Source organism: Papaver somniferum, chromosome 7, assembly GCF_003573695.1.
Source record: "Papaver somniferum cultivar HN1 chromosome 7, ASM357369v1, whole genome shotgun sequence".
Lineage (NCBI taxonomy): Eukaryota > Viridiplantae > Streptophyta > Magnoliopsida > Ranunculales > Papaveraceae > Papaver > Papaver somniferum.
Window position 1 is genome coordinate 255,439,716 of NC_039364.1, and position 10,993 is coordinate 255,450,708.

At 36.8% G+C, this 10,993-nt stretch overlaps 2 long non-coding RNA genes across 3 annotated transcripts; one reads left to right on the plus strand and one right to left on the minus strand.

Annotated features, from left to right (window-relative positions):
- Positions 1-4,632: 4,632 nt before the first annotated feature.
- On the plus strand, positions 4,633-6,100 carry LOC113293654. Of its 2 annotated transcripts, none has more exons than XR_003332432.1 (4): positions 4,633-4,959; positions 5,073-5,453; positions 5,539-5,694; positions 5,789-6,100. It is a non-coding gene; the product is annotated as an uncharacterized LOC113293654 (long non-coding RNA). The 2 variants fall into 2 exon arrangements; XR_003332431.1 differs by having other exon boundaries at positions 5,394-5,453.
- Positions 6,101-8,049: 1,949 nt separating this feature from the next.
- Positions 8,050-10,093, minus strand: LOC113293655. The gene is made up of 3 exons (XR_003332433.1): positions 10,024-10,093; positions 9,672-9,725; positions 8,050-9,052 (listed from the first exon to the last, which is right to left on the minus strand). It is a non-coding gene; the product is annotated as an uncharacterized LOC113293655 (long non-coding RNA).
- Between the last annotated feature and the right edge of the window lie 900 nt (positions 10,094-10,993).

A 10,993-nucleotide genomic window follows, 5' to 3' on the forward strand; every position in this document is an offset into this window, starting at 1 on the left:
CCAACAAAACCAGAAGATCATCATCTCCAAGTAAAGAGATCTTTAATCTTCCTTAAAAGCTCCCTAATTGTTCTGCTCTTGTTCTGAAGCAAATATAGTGGCCTGAAGTACAAAAAAACCCAGCAAAAAACCCTACATAGAGTATCACCGCAATTGCAGAACTGACCTTAAGCTAGTATTATTTCTAAGAGGGCCAAAACTGTTGTCAAGCAGAACTGACAGAAAAACCTATCATTTAAGCATTTTATCAAACATCTGTCTATCATTCTTTTGACAAAGAAGCTAAAACTTGCTGTGCTCAGACTAGACTAAGTTATAATCATTGAGCAAATCAACCTCCACTTCCTGCCTATAGAAATTAGTCTTCCCCATCAGTGGCAGGAAGCACAAACGTTAATGAAAAGGGCACGATTAATACTAATCGAACTAATCAAAGAAGAAGTATAAAGACCGAGGAAAACTTATGATCAATATAAAACCTAGTCCTTCTATAGGTTACAACATAAACCATGATGATTTCAGCTTTCAGGGTTGTATCCTGCACCAATATGACACTCTTCGGCAACATAAATCACACAATCCCGCCACAACAACTAGATTTAAACAAACTGATTGTAAAAGTAGCATTGCAACCACTAGTTTTCTGTCTACAGAAACACAAATAACCTTTCAATCATCTCAACTAAGAATATCAGATCCTATTAACAACAATTGTCTCAAGATTTGGTAGAAATTAAATTGATTCAGAAAATACGGTACAAGTGTATATAAGAACATAGCATCTGCAACATTGCTTCAGGAAGTTGCACACGCGGAACAAACAAAAAGAGACAACATTTTCTAGCAATATATTTTCCTCAAACAGATTAGCCTGGAAACACTTACTCGAGCCAAACGTGATATTCTCCTTTTCCAACTTCGTCTTCAACTACGCTAGATTCACCTGAAAAACTAGGAAAATATATGGTTAGCCTACTCCACTAAAAGCAAAAGTGTTCCAAATCTTTGTTTTATTTTAACATTAGGCAACCAATCAGACACTTAACCTTAAGCCACAGGTAATCAACCAATCCAGACTTAAAAAAAAAAAAAGATGCACATGTAATTGTTTGAGAAGAAAATTTTGTTACTATAATCTTTCATTCTTTCATCTTGTTCAGATTGCTCTCTCCGAATACAGACATCTCTTATAATTTGATTTAGTGTTTGACTCATGTTTGTCTCTTTTTGGATGATTAGAATTGAACCCTAATTTTCTCATTCATCATGAGAGTCCAAGAGCAAAACGTATTCTCTTTAATCATGAGTTTTAGCAATTGAAAACTAAATTCCTTTGAGCAATTTCATCAATCAGTTAACATGCATGTTAAGTTTCACAAAATCTCATTTATTTGGGAACTAGGATTTGATTTCATAGTACAAAGATCAAAAGCATGAAACTGGGTTGATGATTCAGACTAGTCCTCTTTCCTTTCTAAAATCAAACACGCAGAGTATGAAATTAGAAAATAGATCAGAGTTATGATACATCTAACAAAATCCAATTTACCTGTTGTAATTCCTCTTTAGATGGAGATGCAGGTAAAAAGGGTTTCGATAAAAATCCAGTTGAATGAGCTTTCCACTTCTTCTGCTAGATTTGGTGATTTGTTCTGAGTGTGATGTGGGAAGTCTTGGTCTTGGGAGAAGAAGAAGAAGGAAGAGAAAAAATAGGTTCACTTTTTACCCCTGATAGCTTCAGAGACGCGTGTTGAGAATATGAGATAGAGGTCGGATATTTTGCCGACAATCTTGTGACACGATTTCTTTTCTTCACCGGGTGGGGTATTTTGATTTACGGGTGGTAGTGTGACACGATTTCTTTCTTTTTTTTACCTTGTTTTCGTGAGATATTTTAATAACTATATTTAGGGGAATTTTTTTACCTCCAAACATAATCTAATTCTGTTTTAGCGAAAAACTTCCCTCCCATTTGTTTGGATAAATATTATTTTGTGTTTTTCTAGTGCTAGGTCGGGAATAATATTTTCATATAAGATCTTCACAATCTACATAAGATACAAATCTAAATTGATGGAGATTCTAAAATAGAAACATAAATGACAAGTCGAAGAAAGAAAATATTTTCAAGACAAAGCATATGGAGAGGATAAATAAATTTCTTTTCTAAATCAGGCATAATATTTTAGAGGACATGGCACGACCACACAAGGCCAAGGATCCTTGTTTATTACTACTTCTTATTTTTTTAGAAAGATAAAGATGGAGAAAACGAAGGAGGTGGGCAAAACTAAAGCCTCGTCGAAAGAAACACCAAGGACTACCCCAGTTGTGACTCGCAACAAGCAAAAAGGCGAGAAATCGAAGGCGGCCAATCAGAAACCAGATGCCACGGAGATCACCTCACCATTGGATGCCAACGCCGTAGCAACAACGGTCCTCAAAGCTGCAACAGCCAAAGCCGATGTAGCAGCCAAAGCCGATGCAGCAAAGACGATGACAGCTGCCCGAACTCATGAACAACAGGAAGGGTTTGCAGAATCAACGATGCACCAACCGGCCTTCGGAATGCCACTAACGAACGACCAAAACCAAACTTTGCCAGTTACTCAACCTTTGCTGATAGTAAACCAGCTAGCGCCCGCGCGCGTGGATCTGCCAATAGTTACGACCGATCCGCTCCCCCCTCTAATCCATACAGTGGACGAAGGTCACACAATGGAAATTGGAGGGCAAGTGCGAACCGGAACCCCAAATCAAGGATCGAACCATACCACCCAATTGATGGCAGAGCTCGAAGAGTTAAAGAAGAATCAGAAGGTGTACGTAGATGCAGTGGCATTGCTGGCTCGAGAAAACCAGGAGCTCAAGGATAGGCTCGCCCAAAGCACAGTAGTGGCGCGCCAACACGACGAAGAAAATTCAAAGGCATCAGATCCCAAACATGACCGAAGAATCATCGTGACAAACGCCAACAATCCGGAACCATTAGACCGAAGACCTGCCAGAGGAAATAGATCATCCGATCCAGACTATGTCCCCGAAGATTCAGATTATATCGATAGTGAAACCAAAGATCAGGACGATCCACAACAAAAGACGATCACCAGCGGGCAATGGAGGACCTTCGTGCAGAGATGATGGCTGAAATCAAGCAGTCGAAAGCTAGAAAAGGGGGGCAGACTAGAGTAAGTGATGAGAGAAGCTAACACCACTCCGCTGACTCACCACTTTGCCAAAGCGCTTATCCCTCAAAAGTGTCTCATTCCAGCGTTCGAATGTTACGACGGATCCAGCGACCCTGCAGCTCATCTTCGATACTATAATCGTATTTTAGCCCGATGGGATCAGAACGATGCAGTCCTCTGCAGATATTTTCCTTCGAGCCTAAAAGGATGAGCACTATCTTGGTTCGACAACCTACCGCCCAACTCCATTGATTCCTACAACCATCTCACTGAGAAATTCTTAGGAACATACATGTTCAACAAGGTTGTCAACGCCAGGATGGACAAGATCTTCTTATTAGCAATTACTTACAAGGAAATGATCAGGGAATATACCTACAGATGGCAATTACTTAGTGAGATTGTATGTTTCTGGTGAAATTGTTGGATTAAGAAAAAAATGACATCAAATTTGAATGAATTCGTGTAAAATTAAATAAATTAGAAATTCAAACCTTTTGGCTCTGACATAGTAAATAGACATATGGACGGACGGACACGAATATCGTTGAGTGGCGTTTGGATTTGATGGTCATGGATGAATCGTTGAGTGGACACATGGATGAACGGACACGAATATCGTTGTGTGGGGTCTGGACATGGAGGATAGCATATGCATGAATGACATTCGAAAATTAAGGACACATGGACGCACGACTTTGATGGACACAAATGAATCGTTAAGTGAAATTTGGCTCTGACATAGTGAATGGACTCATGGCATTATATTTCAATAAATATTTCAAATATCTTTCCCAAAAAGAAATAATGGTCCAAAAAAAATTTAGTGGTGCCCAAAAACCAGTTCTAAGTTATGCATAGGGGTGCACATACCCTACCCATATCCGCCAACCCTATCCTACCCGTCAATTTTGTAACCGTATCCTACCCTATCCACTATTTAGCGGTTAGGGTGGTGGGTAAAGATTTTCTTAACCGTCAGTAAACGGGTAGGGTGGCGGGTATAGGCCATATCCTACCCACCCTACCTAGGGGTGCACATACCCTACTCATATCCGCCAACCCTACCCTACCCGCCAGTTTTTTAATCGTATCCTATCCTAACCATTATTTGACGGATATGGTGGCGGGTAAAGATTTTCTTAACCGCTAGTAAACGGGTAGGGTGGCGGGTATATGCCATATCCTACCCACCCTACCCGTTGTGCAGCCCTAGTTATGCATTAGGTACTTGTACGACCTCTAAAACATTGAGCCCATAGCACAAGTTGTGCATTAAGTACTTGTACAACCTCTAAAACATTGAGCCCGACAAATGTTTTTCTCTCGGACAACACCAAAGATACTATTGCTACGTGTAGCATTGGAGACGGGCCACGTATAAGAGGAGAGCAAGAATAATCCTTGTTATTAACGACAGCTATGTCCTAACCGGTATACGTGTCCGCTTCTTCACTTCCATATGCTCGGTGTAATGTTTAGTCCAGAGAGAAAAACAATGGAAGTCCGAGAGATCGAGAAGTAGAGAAAGTGAGAGATGCATCGCCAACGAAAAAAATTAGCAAGACTTCTCTGTTGCTCTAATCAACAAAAACAAATTACTAGATATAATAAAATCACCAACAGATCAGTTTCCGAAGAAGACGATTCAGCTGGTCTCGCTCCCATTAACTCACTTCATCGAACGATTCTTTACCCTCTTAACACATTACTTCTTTCTCAATCGTCTAATTTCCCTATTTCAAGGTTTCTCTCTGTTTCTCTTCGACAGGTAAGTTTTTGAATTATTATTGTTTCGCTTTATTTTGATTGAATTGAAGCTGTTCGGTAGTTGTATTTTTCTTTTATTTGTATTTAAATTGATTAAATTTTGATATCTTGCAGGTTAGGATGTAGTTAACTATCAAAATCCAATCAGATTTTAGTCAATTCAAATTTGTATTCAATCAAAATTCGCTTGTGGGGATTTTTCTTTTATTGTATTCAATCAAAATTTGTATCTAAACTGATAATCTGGTAATGTTCTACATGTGGTGAGTGTTGCGTTGAAATTTGAATTTTAGGTCATATTCAGATGGGCGATTTGTTGCTATTGCATTGGGGGATTATGTGTTGTGTAACGTCCAATCCCTTCGGCAAGGAATAGAAGATAAAATCATCACGTCCAATTAGTGGCTTATTCTCTTCTTTTCTTGTTCTCGGCAGATGGATTAGCAACGGCATCAATGGGAACTCTACAAAACCATCTTCTCCGCCTCATCAATCGTACGTTTGTTGATTCAATCCCTAAAATGCTATTTCAATGATTCATTTATTGTGTTTTTATTGGATTTATGTTTTGATGAATAAGGTCTGTTGGTGGAAAAAGGACGGATTATCGAAAGCATTAACTATAGCTGAAGGAACGACTGTTTCTGATGCTTGCCGAAGGATTGTTGCTGGAAGAGTTGATGCAGTGCTTCTTACTGATGCAAATACTTTACTCTCTGGAATCGTTACTAACAAGGTAGAAAAATGTTTGTTTTATTCAGTTTTTTGCTTCATTTTTTCCATTGACCATTGTTTATTTTTTTTCTGAAAAGTTTTTATTTTGTGTTTAGGATATTGCAACTAGAACTATTGTTGAAGGGTTAAGACGAGAACAGACGATAGTTTCAGGTAAACTAAATGGTAAAGGGAAGCAGGCAAAACCCCGATCCAACCGTAGTCCCAAGATGTCCAAAAGGTCAGGTACTCGTTTTCATGTTCTGAAAAGTATTATGTTGATTTTTTCCCCCTAAAAGTACTAATTACTAGTAAAGATGAGATGAATTTTTAAGTCAAACAGGTGCCCTCCTACTGCACTTCGTTAGATGTGCACTTAATATTTAACTATATTTAGATTGTACATACTGGCAATATATTGGAAATATATATAAATTGAATTTAATGTTTTTATTTTTACTTACTGAATATTAGGCATAAAATCTTTTTAATCGTGGAAAAATTCTTTTACTAGTCCGCCAAAAGAAAAAATATATTCCACCAAAATTTTCATGATATTTCAAAAAGTCCGCCAAAATTTTCATTTGTTCTAGATTGTGGCCATTATCTTCGGATAACTGATCACGTTTCCCTTTTATACTGAAACAAAACCTCTTTTCATGTATAACAAAGTACAAAACCCCAAATCTGAACTTGAAAGAGGTAACCGTCTTAACCTTTGATTTTGATCTTCAATTATTTCTCTTCATCTTAATTATTGCAAGTGCAAATGAGTATCTCTAATCTCTTATCTCAAAATCAAAGGTTAAGACGATTACCTCTTTCAAGTTCAGATTTAGGGTTTCATACTTGAGTTTTTTTTTGTTATACATGAAAAGAGGTTTTGTTTCAGTAAAAAAGGGAAACGTGATCAGTTATCCCGAGATTATAGCCACAATATAGAACAAATGAAAAATTTTGCGGAATTTTTGAAATATCATGAAAATTTTGGCGGAGTATCTTTTTTCTTTTGGCGGACTAGTAAAAGACTTTTTCCACGATTAAAAAGATTTTATGCCCAATATTCAGTAAGTAGAAGTAAAATCATTAAATGTAATCTATATATATTTCCAGTATATACAATTTAAATATAGCCAAATCACTAGTACAAAAAGGTCTTTTAGTCACGGTATATTACCGTGACCAAATATCTATAGTCACGGTACTCCATTTTTTGAAAAACCGTGACCAAAGCCTGCGAGGCCAAAAGTGTAGTCTATGGTCTCGTTAATTCACCGTTACCAAAAGTCCTTCAGTCACGGAATTTTCTACGAAACCGTGTCCAAATTTGGTTATTGGTCACGGATCACATCTCACATCGTGTCCAAATTTGATCTTTGGTCTCGTTTTACATTCTACCCCGTGACAAGTTCAGATATTGGTCAGGCATTTGATACACAATAAAAACGAAAATTGACGAAGCAGTAACCAACATTATACTGAACATAGATTCAAAACCAAACAATATATTTACAAAGTGAAATTTCCCGTATGAAATTACAAAGTTTATAGATTTTGAGTGCAATTTAGGAGCCCCCAGTTCCTCGATATTCCATAAATTAGTATAACATACTGTTAACACGAACAAAAAAGAAATGGATGAATATATCTCTATAAAATGCTGAAATTACTTGAATTAGTAAGATATCCAGAAATCCCAGCTTGTCGTCAGAAACTTTTAAATTCAAGTTTGTTGCTGTCTTGTGTATAACGCATGGAGATGTGGAATACATCAAAAGACGTAAACTCTTTACTTCTGCCACCTGAAATCCACAACAGCATGTCATCAAGCTAGAGCAAAACTACGAGCACTGGAAATCAATGATGAACTACATGAAAACATAACTGCAGTAGCAGTGTCATGGCATCCACAAAGAACCAAGTTAGGAAAAACAGATAAATTCTTAAATGGAATGCCGAATAAATACATCTTGAATGTATGTATATGCCCTTCCTTTTTGAAAAAAAAAATCGTTCTTTAGTTGGCTCTTATTCAAAATGAAAACTGTACTTCTAAGGAAACAAGTATGACCTACCTACCACTTAAAATAGATCAACTAGTAATGCAATGTGACAAACTTACTCATATTCCCGAGGATATTATCCCCATATTGCACTGCGAAAAATTCACTATTACCATCTAAATAGAGAACAGGAGAAGGCAAAAGGTACCAGATGCAATATTGAAAAAAGCGGTGAGTAATGATGATTAACAGTGATCCAAAATTTCTAAAGTGAACACCAAATTTGATTTAAAAATGAGATGAGCAAACAATGAATCGAGATATATCTGTGAGCCTGCGACACTCCAACTAGGTACTTCACAAGCAGTTGCACTCGAACTCCCACATTTTCTGACAAATAATGTTCAACTGCTAGATCTGTCTCTTATTGTCCTATAAAACTTGAAGGAATCTTTTTCTCATGATTACGCATAATATAGTATAGATTGACCAAACAGTTCTCAAAATTCACAAACAATGTACCTAGTGAGCTTCATATGCTTATGCTTCAACTGTATGACAATGATAGAACAGAAAAGGGTAAGTTGGCATGTGAAAAATGTTTGAATACCCAAAAAGTTTCAAAGAAAAATGGGTAGAAATGTATTCCCCTCTGCAAAGAAAAGGCTTAGGCTTATTTAGGCTATTCCCCCAAGCACTAAGAGTAGAATCAAGCAAGAGGTGTCAACCACTAACAGCCTTTGAAAATTATTAGCAACAATGGAAGAGTGCTAGTTCTGATAATATATCAGAAGGAAGGTCCATCAATGCGAGTACTTAAAGGCAAAGTCCACAATATTCAAATAGCTCATCCCAAGTATATAACCATGGAGAAACGAACAAACATATTTAAAATTAACAACATCTACTATTAACATGAAAGAGGTCACGACAAATCAACCCACGGATTTGAATTAGTTTCTGGGACAAGGTATAATAATGCAGACTTGCTTGGTGAGTGTTAAAGAAATTAGGAATTATTAGAATTGAATTAGTTGTTGGGACATGGTATAATCATGCAGATCTGCTTGCTGAGTATTTAAGACATTAAAAAGTACTAGATGCGCAATGGAATATGACATTGGACTACAGGACTTTAAGTCTTGATGTTGAAAGAAACAAAATTATCATAAAATTGTTTCGAATAACAAGTGTTAAGTATTTTACTTCAGAAGAGCAGAAGTTTCTTGGCTCTCTAAAACTCAGCAACTGCATCCAGGATTGTTGGTCACAGCCTGCTCCAATCCAAAAAATGCTCATATTTGGTACTCTCTGAGCTCCTTATTTTACTTGGTTCTCCTGCAACTTTGGTGATCTTACAAGCTTGTGTTCCTTCGTCTACATGTTACAAAATAGAAAATTATGAGCTGAAGGCTTGTAAATTTAGTTCGTTTTTAGATAGTTGTAGAATGCTACTGTCTGTCATGTATGTATTTTTTGGGATAAAAATTAAGACTGTATCAGTCACGAAAGTAAGAATAAACAAATCTACATATATCAAAAACTATTTCCCCTATTTTAGTTAGGAGCATCATCATGGTCTGAAATACAACCCAATGGCTTCTTTTAAAACTCATGACTTGAAGAACTATGAGTTTCAAAATTGGCAGTACTACTACTGGCATGAAATTTCTCTCCAATGTCCAACAAGTATAGTTCTGATCAACACCATAACGGAAAAAATCTTGTCTTACCTAATGTAAAGTTTTACGGAAAAGGTTAAGGTTCACACAAATTTCATATGGGAGAAAGATTCTCCTTAGTTCCCTTCTCTGTGCAGTCTGACTAGCAACTTTGATATAATCCTAAACCCATGCTTCGACTCGGGTGACAATATCCATTCAGTTATACAAACATAAACTCATATATCAAAATTAAGGAAAGTGAATCTTTAAAGATTAGACATAAGTCTGACCTAAAAGAAAAAGATGGGCTAGATTGAAGATTCAGAGCTTACCGCGTTGACTAGAAGTTACGATCAAGAAGACTCCACTGAGCAATGAACGATCTCCTTTGAATAAAATAAATAGAAACCATTCAAACCCAACTCTTTGAATGCAAAAACTCAACCATTAATAATAATTGAGCATCCCAAAATAAGTTCAATAGATTCTGAATAACTGAAATTACTGGGAAACGTAACAATCACAATTCACTGAAAATCAAAATCAACATTAACAACCCAAATACAGTAAATCACAACGGAAATAAGAGACTTTACATATATTCAACGTTGATAAAAATATATTCCCAATAACTCTCTATAAACAAATCTTAAGCAATAAACTTTATTGATTCCCAATAATTACCTATCAACAAATCATACAGCGTTGCAATGAGGATCCAATCTTCCCCTTCCACCTTTTACAACCTAAATTCTACTGTCATGATATGCAGCAGGTAACCAAAACCCTAAGAAACCAAACAATCTGGGTTTGTTAGATTCATAAATCAAGGATAAAAACCGAACTTACCACCATGAAATTGTACCGCTTTCTCTTCCAGGGTTTCTCTGAGGGAACTGATTTCTCCGGAACAAAGAAAATTGGGGGAATAAGGGGAACAGAAAATAGAAAATGGGGAATTGGAAAAAAAGATAAAGAAAAAAAACTGAATTGGTGGGGAAACTTGGGTTTGCTTTCTCGAATCTTCACTCCCACAATTACAGTATTCAGTGGGAAGTATGGGGATTGAGATTAACCAACCACTAGATTCACCCCAATTTTTTCCCCTCCATGATCGTGAAGGGGAAAGAGGAGATGGATCTAAAATTTACATCGTAGTTTCAGATAGTTATTAGACACGTGTATTTTATGTAGTTATTGGAAGGATTTAGACACGCGTCCCTCAATATTCCGAGACCATTACATATCTACGATCTGGAGACACGGTTGATACAGATGCCGGGACTAAAGATACGATGAATGGTCACGGGATCTGAAAACACCGTGTCAACCAGACATTTATTCACGTTTGTAGCTTAAACCGTGACAAGGACAACCGTGACCATAACCCCTTATTCTACTAGTGAATATTAAGTGCACATCTACAAAGTGCAGTAGGAGGGCACCTCTTTGACCTAAAAAATTCATCTAATCTTTACTAATTAGAACTTTTGGGGAAAAAATCAACATAATAATTTTCAGAATATGAAAACAAGTGGGGAGAATCCCACGATTAACTGAAACAACATTAGATACAGTAATGAGATGTGGTCCATAGTTTCCTTCGAACTCCATCACATAAGCAATCACTGCTATTACCTATTTGTGCAGATAA